This window comes from Xenopus laevis, chromosome 8L, assembly GCF_017654675.1.
Source record: "Xenopus laevis strain J_2021 chromosome 8L, Xenopus_laevis_v10.1, whole genome shotgun sequence".
In the NCBI taxonomy this organism is placed as follows: domain Eukaryota; kingdom Metazoa; phylum Chordata; class Amphibia; order Anura; family Pipidae; genus Xenopus; species Xenopus laevis.
The window spans coordinates 114,457,225-114,468,141 of NC_054385.1; the positions used below are offsets into that span (position 1 = coordinate 114,457,225).

Below are 10,917 nucleotides of genomic sequence, written 5' to 3' on the forward strand. Positions count from 1 at the left end.
TTAATAATCACAGAATTCATGCCTTCACGCCACATTTTGGTTTAGACAAATGAGACGTTCCTTACATTGTTACTGGAAATGCAATTAAGGAAAAAAGCTGAATCACTGGAATCCAATTACCCCACCCCAAACCTGACTCATTAGTGATGAATTGTAAATGTTTTTTTTTTTCTGCTTACAAATAAACAAGGACGTAGTAACAGACTCCACTACTACATTTAAGGGGTTGATCACCTTTCAAACACTTATTTTCAGTTCAGTTGTTTTCAGATTGTTCCCAGAAATAAAGACTTTTTTTCTTACTTTCCATTATTAATTTTTTTACTGTTTTTCCAAAATCTAAGTTTACAGTTGACTGTTCGTGTCTCTGGTGTTTCAGTCTGGCAGCTCAGTAATTCAGGGGCAGACTTTTAACTGTTTCTATTTTCCAACATTTAGTTGATACATTTCTCAACAGCATCTCTGTCTGTTATGAAATTCAGAGATTCTGCTCAGCAGGGACAAAGATAAGAAATGTATCAACTTAATGTATCAATTTAGAACAGTTTACAGGGTCGGCGACCCCCCCTCCCACAGCTACTTTAGAAGGTGAAAAATGACACTTTACACTTCAATATTAGAAAAACGGTGACACATAAAAAATAGAAAGTCATTGGAAAAAGTTGTTATTTCTGGTGATCTATCTGAAAACAACTTGTTTGAAGATGAACAATCCCTTTAAGGATATATTCAGTAAAGGTATTGGATCTATTATCCAGAGACCTGTTATCCAGAAAGTTCTGAATTATGTGAAGGCTACCTCCCATAGACTCCATTTAAATCATATAATTAAAAATTTAAAAAATAGTAACTTTTTTTCCGTAATTATAAAACAGTACCTTGTACTTAATTCCAAGAAAGATATACTTAATTATTTTTGGAGGAAAAACAATCCTATTAATTTTAGATTTAAATTATGTTTAGGCTGTAGGCGAAAGGGCTCATTTATTAAAGTTTGAGTTATGAAATCCCAAAAAAAAATTTTCACTAGAAAACCCGAAATTTTTGAGGAAAAAAAAAATCTGTTTTTTTTAGATTTGTTATACCCCGATGCTGAGAGAAGGGACTGTTCCCATTGACTTTTATGCAACCTCAACAGGTTTGAGATTAATAATATACATTCATAATTTGATTGCATTCATGCCCTATTTACTCACCTTGGGATGGAAGTGCAACAGGCACTTCAGTACTTCTACTTCAAAATCAAATAATAATACTGAAAATAAGAATAAAACTGAAAAAAAAACGACTTCCTGTAGTATTAATCAACCAGTCTGTAAGAAGATGATCCCACTGTGACTTTTGCGCCCCTATGAAATAAGTGAAAGAGTTAGCAGAACTGATCAATCCATTCATTGTGTGATGCCAGAAAGACCCATCCACATTAATGTAGAATTTAGCCAATGGGCTCTAACTTTCAGTATGAATCTACCAAAGTGATATGTTTGGGGCATAAGTATTAGGGATGTAGCGAACGTCGGAAAAAAAGTTCGCGAACATATTCGCGAACTTGCGCAAAAATGCGAGCGGTTCGCGAACGGTTCGCGAACCCCATAGACTTCAATGGGAAGGCGAACTTTAACATCTAGAAAAGACATTTCTGGCCAGAAAAATGATTTTAAAGTTGTTTAAAGGGTGCAACGACCTGGACAGTGGCATGCCAGAGGGGGATCAAGGGCAAAAATGTATCTGAAAAATCTGCCTGTGTGTGCTTGGAAGAGATAGTGTAGGGGGAGAGCTGTTAGTGATTTCAGGGACAGATGATAGTAAGCTTGCTGGCTAGTAATCTGCTTGATACTGCTCTGTATTGGAGGGACAGAAGTCTGCAGGGATTTGAGGGACATTTTAGCTTAGGTAGCTTTGCTGGCTAGTAATCTACTGTTCTCTTTAAACAACTGCCATACGTTGACCTTGTAGGCATTGTTTGCCCAGTTTTTTTGGACGCAGCCACTGAAGCACAGTTGCCAGAAAAAATATGCCATATAAATGCTGAAAATAGTAATTTTTCGCCATACGTTGACCTTGTAGACATTGTTTGCCCAGTTTTTTGGACGCAGCCACTGAAGCACAGTTGCCAGAAAAATTATGCCATATAAATGCTGAAAATATAAATTTTTTTGGTTGCAGCCACTGAAGCACAGAGGCCAGAAAAATTATGCCATATAAATGCAGAAAATATGCATTTTTTTGGTCGCAGCCACTGAAGCACAGTTGCCAGAAAAATTATGCCATATAAATGCTGAAAATATAAATTTTTTTGGTTGCAGCCACTGAAGCACAGAGGCCAGAAAAATTATGCCATATAAATGCAGAAAATATGCATTTTTTGGTCGCAGCCACTGAAGCACAGTTGCCAGAAAAAATATGCCATATAAATGCTGAAAATAGTCATTTTTTGCCATATACGTTGAGTCAACGTATGGCAAAAAATTACTATTTTCAGCATTTATATGGCATATTTTTTCTGGCCTCTGTGCTTCAGTGGCTGCGGCCAAAAAAACTGGGCAAACAATGCCTACAAGGCCAACGTATACACTACTACAGCGGTGGATACGGATTACGTAAAATATATTATGGCTGCTTGAAAAAAGTGACTCCGGTGTTTTTTCTGGAGACGGTAATATTATGGATATTTAGACAGAATGTGAACAAGGTCACACAGCTCGATGGCGGGTTGAAGAAAACAGTGTGCAAATAATGCCTACAGGGCAAATAATGCCTAAAAGGTCAACTTATACACTACTACAGCGGTAGTAAAATAAAAAAAGTAAAATAAAAAAAAATGAATATTAAAAAAAAAAAATTAAAGTTGGTGCTGCTGAACTACTAGGAGCAGCAGATTAGCACACCAGTCCCACTCCCCAACACTGCTAGACTAATAGCACTGGGCTCTTATAGTAGTAGTAGTAGTAGTAGTAGTAAAACAACAAAAAAATAAATAAAAGCAGTCCTTACAAGGACTACTGTTATTGCAGCAGTCAGCAGATGAGATCAGAAGCAGGACAGCTGCCCACTGCAGCTACATACAGAGCACTGCAGTAGAAGGTAGATTACTAGCCAGCAAAGCTACCTAAGCTTAAATGTCCCTCAAACCCCTGCAGACTTCTGTCCCTCCAATAACAGAGCAGTATCAAAACGATTACTAGCCAGCAAACTTTCAACTGTCCCTGAAATCACTAACAGGCAGCAGCTCTCTCCCTACACTATCTCTTCAGCACACACAGGCAGAGTGAAAAAACGCTGCAGGGCTTCGGTTTTTATAGGGAAGGGGAGTGGTCCAGGGGAGAGCTTCCTGATTGGCTGCCATGTACCTGCTGGTCTGGGGTGAGAGGGCAAAAAAAAGCGCCAACAATGGCGAACCCAAAATGGCGAACGTCGCGCGACGTTCGCGAACTTCCGGCGAGCGCGAACACCCGATGTTCGCGCGAACAAGTTCGCCGGCGAACAGTTCGCGACATCTCTAATAAGTATGTGGTTGCTAGAAGTGTGTGGCAATTAGGGTAAATCACTAATAAAAAGTTATAGGGGCAAATTTACTAAAGGGCAAAGTGGCCGTCGCTACCAAAAATTTGCCAGAACTACCATGCGCAGGGACATCGCTAATTCACTAACAGGCGTAGAGAATAATTCGCTACCAAAAGTGAGCATCGCTAGTGCAGTTTTGTGCCCTTTTGCCAGTTGCATTTTCTATCAGGCGAATGATCGTTACTACGCAAATTTACTAAAGTGCAAATTTTCCATTACGTTACTAGAGCTAAAAAGCCCAAATATAAAAACACGGCATCTCAAACCTCTCGAGGTTGCATAAAAGCCAATGGGAACAGTCCCATTGATTTTTGGTTGCGTCGGGGGTTTCGGCCAATTTCACAATGTTTTTGGAGATTTCGGGTGAAAACTCTGAGTTTTAGGAGAAAATTCACAAAAAAATCTTGAAAAACTGAGCTTTTCCTGCAAAGGTAATTTTCGGGAAAATGTAATAATAAATAATCATTAAAAACCTGATCGGCTTAGATCAGCGTTTGTAGCAGCCGATATTGAGATAAATTCGGACCTTGATAAATAACCCCCCTAGTATTGTATTGCTATTATAAATAATGAGATTTATTTTTATTTGTCCCTCAGTGATGCATTTAGTAGTAATGGAGACATCACCATTGAGCCCAAGCCTGATCCAACTGTTCCCATTGGACAAAGGGATGGACTTAGTATTCTGGACATTTCTAAGATTAACAAACTGTATGAGTGCAGTAAGTTTCTTCAATATACCAGTTTTGCAGAATTAATTTTTTTTATTTATATTATGTTGAATGAATTAGCAAAGCCCACATATCTCTCAAAATGTATTAAAATAGACAAGTGCAACCTTATCCAGATTATACCAGTATATACTAACCAGAGCCATCAAGGAGAAAGAATAAATATATATAAATACATAAGTAATAATGAGCACTTTACATTGAATATTCATTTTATCTATAGCTTCTACCATAAGACCCTAACTGTGATGAAGGTCCGAAAGGTGATGCATGTGATGAATTTTCAAGTCCGTTATCCAGAAACCCATTATCCAAAGATCTCAGAATTGTGGGAAGGCCATCTCCCATAGACTCCATTTTATTAAAATAATCCTTATTTTTAAAAATGATTTCCTTTTTCTCTGTAATAATAAAACAGCACTTTGTGTTTTATCCCAACTAAGATAAAATTAATAGGGATGCACCGAATCCAGGATTCGGATCGGGATTTGGCCATGATTCTGTCTTTTTCAGCAGGCTTCGGCCAAATCCTTCTGCCGGGCCGAACCCAATCCGAATCCTAATTTGAGTATGCAAATTAGGGGCGGGAGGGAAATTGCGCGACTTTTTGTCATAAAACAAGGAAGTACAACATTTTTCCCCTTCCCACCCCTAATTTGCATATGCAAATTAGGTTTCGGATTCGGTTCAATATTTGGCCAAATCCAAAATAGTGGATTGGGTGCATCCCTAATAATTTATACTTATTAGAGGCAAAACAATCCTATTGGGTTTATTTAATGATTAAATTATTTTATAGTAGACTTAAGGGCCTATTTATTAAACCTCAAATTTTTCTAGTCACGTTTTTAAAAGGGAACACTTAAAGTTTTAGAGGAAAAAAAACTAGAACTTTTAGAGATTTATCATACCCCAAAGCTGTTAAAAATCCAAAAATACTCCAGCTAAAACCTGTCAAGGTAATGTAGAAGTCAATGGCAGATGTCCCTGAAGATGTTTCTTGACAGGGATCTGCGCTGATAAATTCTAGCTGTTGTGGCGACAGTTTGATAAAGCCGAGTTTTCGGAGCGTCAATTAGGAAAAGTTGATTCGAATTGGTGAATGATTTTGTTGCAACATTTTTTCACAACAACTTTTTCGAGCTGATATTTTGATGAGTTACATTTGTGGATAGGAGTTAGGTCAACTTTGTTTTATAAAAAGATTAGATAAATTTGAGTTTTAGTAAATACCTCCCTTAAAATATGAAGATCCAATTTAAGCAAAGATCCCTTATCTGGAAAACTTCAGGTCCCGAGCATTCTGGATAACAGGTCTTATACCTGTACTTAGAAAATAATTAAACTCTAATGATTATATAAAACACTGTCTATAAGGTTAGTATAAGTGTATACATTAGTTTTAAAAGAACTTTATTAAATTGCACCACTTTCTTTTTAGATGTATGCAGTAATTTGCTCCCTGACCCCAGTGGGACGATGATCTCCACCAACTACCCCTCTGCCTACCCAAATAATTCTAGCTGTGTTTGGTTGATCAGAACTCCATCTGGGCAGGTAAAGAACCAAAAATTGTGATTCTTTCTGTATGATTTACATTTAAATTGTCCCCAACCAGTAGCTTGTGAGCAAAATGTTGCTCACCAACCCCTTGGATGTTGCTCTCAGAAGCCTCAATAGAGCTTTCTGTATGTTGCCAGTCCACATAGGGGCCACCAAATAACCTGGAAACCCCAGGGACTGTCTCATGCTTGTGTTGCTCTCCAATTCTTTTTACATTTGAATGTGGTTTAAGGGTAAAACAAGTTGAGGACCCCTGGCCTAAAGTATTATTTACAAACACAGGTATAGATATGAATCAGGGACAATACATAATACAATCAAATCAGATATTTCACAAACTTCATTAGAGCCATCGAAGCAAAGCTGGTTGTATGGTTTACTTCCATGGTGCCAATAGGAACTAACAGTATGTTGGGCTGTGACATCATTGGATATATGTTCTTTTATTATTATTACTGATGCCGGAACAGGCATAGCTAAGCTAAAAAAACCAATACACATCTTATACACTATCTCTATTAAAGTCCTTGAGCAGATCCTCATCACAAACCATTTGGCTTTCCCATTTCTCTCATTATTTTATCTGTAGGTGACCCTGCAATTTCAAGCCTTTGATATCCAATCATCTCCAGACTGTGTCTCTGACTATGTTAAGATTTATGATGGTCGCATTAAGACATCCCCTGTTTTAATGGACAGGGCATGTGGTACAGGACTGATCCCTCTACAGATTGCCTCCACTCACCAGATGCTGGTTGAGTTTGTCAGTGATGGGACAGTTACTGAGTCCGGCTTCAAAGCAACTTATGGCTCAGGTATGGTATTTATAGTTATTTCAATGACACTTTAATACAGGTATGGGTTCCATTATCTGGAAACCAGTTATCCAGAAAGCTTTGAAATACAGAAAGGCCATCTCCCATAGACTCCATTTTATCCAGAGAATCCAAATTTGTAAACATTATTTTCTTTTTCTCTGTAATAATTAAACAGTACCTTGTACTCAATCCAAACAAATATATAATTAATCCTTATTGGAAGCAAAACCAGCCAATTGGGTTCAATTAATGTTTTCTAGTAGACTTAAGGTATGAAGATCCAAATTACTGAAAGATCCATTATCTGGAATACATCATGTCACAAGCATTCTGAATAACAGGTCATTGTTAGGCTCTATTAGGCTGTCAGGGATGCTGTTTTTCTCTGGTCATGGTACTCAACAGTACAGGTATGAGTTCTCTTATCCAGAAACCTAATATCCAGATAGCTCTGGAAAGTCAGTTTTTTTTAAAAAAAAAAAAATATACATTTTTGTTCTCTATAATAAGAAAACAGTACCTTGCACTTGCTTCCAGCTGAGATATGATATTGCTGGCAAAACGATCATATTGGGTTTATATGATACTTAAATAGTTTTTTAACAATTTTTGTTTTTGTTGTTGCTGATTTAAGGTATGGTGATTACGAAAATACATCTTATCTAAAAAGCCCCAGGTCCAAAGGATTGTTGATAATAGGTCCCTTACCTTTACTAGCCTATGACCATAGCAAAAGGTAGTATGGGACACATCTTACTATTGTTAGATAGATGAATGTAAGGGAGAGATGGCCCCTTGGCACTTTATATTACAAGAGATATAACGCAGTTTTAGGTAAAGTCTTTTTGAATAGGGACTAACAATTGAAACATAGAAAGCTTGCAATGAACCTACTGTTCATAGGCAAAATACTGCCATTATCATAACTGTAGAATGTATTAGTTTTCCATGAGCCCTTCCTTTGTTTAGCCAATTTTTATAAATGAATAAATTATACAATAGGCTAAAAAGAGCAGGCAGAATGCATTTCCAAAACAAACATTATTTATTGGCCTTGTGTATGTTACCCATTATCTTATTTTCCTTCCTGTTTTACAGTTCAATGTGGTGGAGCTTTCTACACCCCAACCAAGACTTTCACATCACCTGGTTACCCTGGAGACTACCCCTCTAACATAGACTGCACCTGAACAATCACAGCTCCTGCTGAATACAGGGTAAGAAGATGCAAATGTCAAAGTGAGATGTCTTTTAATTAATTCAATAAAGAATTGATTAGCATTGATGTTCTTACTTGTAATTGGGGTTAGCGGGTAACACCATTTAATCAGCAAGCAATGGCTGGTCAAAGACACTCAACAAAATAGAATTACTCTCTAGTCGTGTAGAGTGGAAGCCAATAGACCTGTGTTACTGTGTCTTCGTGGTCACTAGTCAATTGCCCTGACAACGACTTGTTGTAACGACTTATATTGAGTCTCCGGATCAGACACGCACTAACCCAGGATCCAGTTAAAAAAATACTTTGCTTTCTTTATTTTATATATAAATACAGGTATGGGACCTGTTATCCAGAACCAGAATGCTCAGGACCTGGGGGTTTTCTAGATAAGGGATCTTTCTGTAATTTGGGTCTTCTTACCTTATGTCTACTAGAAAGTCATATAAACATTAAATAAACCCAATAGGCTGGCTTTACCTCCAATAAGGATTAAATATATTTTTTTTTGGATCAAGTACAAGGTACTGTTTTTATTATTACAGAGAATTCATCTAAAGGAATTCATTTAAAAAAATTTAAAATTGTCTAACCTCCGAAAATTTGCCAGTGACGGCTTTGCTCACATTACAAAACTTCGCCAGGCATAGATTCACCAGGGCAACGCTAATTCACTAAAATCCGAAGCTGCGTCCTGGGTGCGAACGCTGTCGAAGGTGCGCTAGTGTTACTTCGCCAAGCGAATTGAAGTTGCGCTAGCGTTGCCTAATTTGCATACGGCGGGAATTTAAAGCTCCATGGATGTATATGTTGCCGCAAATACATTACACGACACAAGCCCAGGGAACCTTAATAAAATAAAGTTGTTATATTGCCCTACACATGAGCCCAGTGTATAGTTTATGTGCCATATGTTAGGAAATGTAGGGGGGAAGAAGGGTACCCCCAAAAAAATGAACGATCTTTTTCAGCCTATCACCCTTAAAAAAGGAAGACTCTATTGCACTTCATCTGGTCTGAGGTGGCGAAGGCAAGTCTGGCGCAAAAGGTAACGTTCAGTAAAATTTGCAAGTTAGTGAATTAGCGTAGTTACGTCCCATCGCCATATGGCAACTTCGCCTGGCATAAGGGTGCGAAGTAGCGCTAGAGTAGGTCCACTTCGCTATCGAATTTACGCCAGCGCCCATTAGTAAATCGGTGAAGTAACAAAATGACGTCACGCTGGTGAATTTGCACTAGCATTAGCCGTTTCACTCTTTAGTAAATTTGCCCCATAGTGTGGGTATAACTTCATGCTGTAACAAAAATCTTTATTAGTAGCATTAATAAGAATTAGGCAAAAATACATTTTACATCATCTTAAAGGGATCCTGTCATGGGAAAACCTGTTTTTTTTCAAAACGCATCAGTTAATTGTGCTACTCCAGCAGAATTCTGCACTGAAACCCATTTCTCAAAAGAGCAAACAGATTTTTTTATATTCAATTTTGAAATCTGACATGGGGCTAGACATTTTGGCAATTTCCCAGCTGCCCCTGGTCATAAAAAGCACAAACAAAAATAAAACTGTAAACTGCGATAAAAAATACAAAAACCTCAAAAACCACTAAAATGTGAGTTTTTCATATACCTGTAATTACTAAAAAAACCAACAGAAAACCTCTAAAAGTCCTAATTGATTAAAAATGATCAAATAAGACCAGTGCAGCTCCCACTGATTTCTATAGGACCTCAACAGCTTTTACTTGGCACAGTTTTGATGTATTAAAGTTTTGCATGTATTATCCTGGTTTCTACACATTATAACTCTCTAATTCTTTGAGTTTTAAAGAAATACAGAAAAAACACATTTTTAAAGATTCATAAAAAAAAAACCAAAAACAAAAAAAAACAGTAAATGCAACTGTTAGTACATAGGTCCAATATGTTTTTTTTTCACTAAAATCCAAATTTATCTCATTATTTTATTTAAAAAACCACAACCAAACTCCCATGCCCTATTTAACCTTTTTTTTTATTAATTAAGAAACTCAAATTAATTGGGAAAAAAACCCGATACGTCTGAGATGGTAGATTTTCGGATTCAGGCTTTTTGCATCTTCGGGGTATAATACATCTCAAAAAATTTGGGTTTTTTTCCATGAAAAAAATACAGTTTTTGCCCCAAAAAAGCAAGATCAGATAAGTTCAAGGTTTAGTAAATAACCCCCAAAATAAACCAAATATTTTTTTGGCACCAATATGGATTCATGCACCTTGAGTTAGGATCAAGTAGAGTATTCTGTTTTATTATTACAGAGATAAATTAAATCATTTAAAAAACTAAATTATTATTTGCTTAAAATTGGGATATGACTTTCATGTAATTTGGAGCTTTGTGAACATCAGGTTTCCAGATAAGAGATCCAATACATCTATTATGAAAATAATATCACTGACCAATGAGATGTTCAAGAAAAACAGCTGCTATGGTGACTGAAATGGAAAAAAATGGCATTTATTGTAGCTGGAAATTTCCCATAAACAAATATTAGTTCAGTGAATTCTTTATTCTCTGAATTCAGCCTTGACTTTCTTGTTTCAAATGTAAATTTACTGAAAGTGTAACTTTATTTTCTTGTATTTAATATTTATGGATTTAAAAATGCCGAGTCATGAGTCAAACAAGTTGGATACATGAACGTTTTGCAGAGTTATCACATAATAGGGACATGTTATGCTGAATTTACTCGCATTCTGACCTTTTCATTGTTGCGTCAGGGAAAAGTGCAATGTTAATGTGAAATGTGTAAACCAGGGGTGGATTCATGAACAGGCTCCCCTAGCTATAGCCTAGGGGCCCAGTGTGATCAGGGGCACACCTAGTTTTTTTTCCACTGATTATTTCTTAATTTATTAAACTGCTATGTGATTGTATAACTTCATGCTGTAGCATTTGGACAATTCTTTATTAGTAGAATTCATAAGAATTGGGCAAAAAGACATTTTATATCATCTTAAACTTAAGTGATAATAAGTGTGA

General features: G+C 36.8%; 1 pseudogene; it reads left to right on the forward strand.

The window, feature by feature from the left end:
* Positions 1-1,442: 1,442 nt before the first annotated feature.
* On the forward strand, positions 1,443-8,043 carry LOC108699001 (annotated as a pseudogene).
* Positions 8,044-10,917: the final 2,874 nt, after the last annotated feature.